Raw genomic sequence first — 432 nt, 5'->3', positions numbered from 1 at the left:
CTTGGCGTACAGAAGCCCAGGAAGAGTGTGCGAAACGCATAAACATGAGCGCCGAGGCAAGCCCAAGCACACATAATGCTGCATATCACATGTTTACCATCATTAACCATGTCAGAAATGGCACAGCTCGGGAGTCTTCAGGATGTAATTGGTAACACAATCTCTACCTAAAGCATCACCAGATAATGAAGCCTATTTGATAATGCACATCCATTCAGCCTCGTCAAAATTAGGGGAAAAATGGAAGTCTCTCTGATTTCCTGATTTCCATTACACTGCTTGTGTCGCAATACTTTAGGGAAATTTATTTCTTTAATGGCCATTATATGATTTTCTTTCCTTGCAAGCTTATGGTAATCGAATTGGCAATTTCTCGAATTATTGTTTTTGTCCTTGGTTTATCCAAGCCAAGCATCTATTCGAGGCTTATTT

The 432-nt window shown here is 40.3% G+C and overlaps 1 protein-coding gene across 1 annotated transcript in view; it reads right to left on the bottom strand.

The window, feature by feature from the left end:
* The window catches only part of LOC119593768 (putative sodium-coupled neutral amino acid transporter 11), a 33,715-nt gene that overhangs the window by 10,383 nt on the left and 22,900 nt on the right, over positions 1 to 432 (bottom strand). The gene's annotated exons all lie outside the window — the stretch shown is intronic.

This window comes from Penaeus monodon, chromosome 32 (assembly GCF_015228065.2).
Source record: "Penaeus monodon isolate SGIC_2016 chromosome 32, NSTDA_Pmon_1, whole genome shotgun sequence".
NCBI lineage: Eukaryota > Metazoa > Arthropoda > Malacostraca > Decapoda > Penaeidae > Penaeus > Penaeus monodon.
The sequence above is the reverse complement of the archived record's forward strand: the minus strand, read 5'-3'. Positions and strand labels throughout refer to the sequence as shown.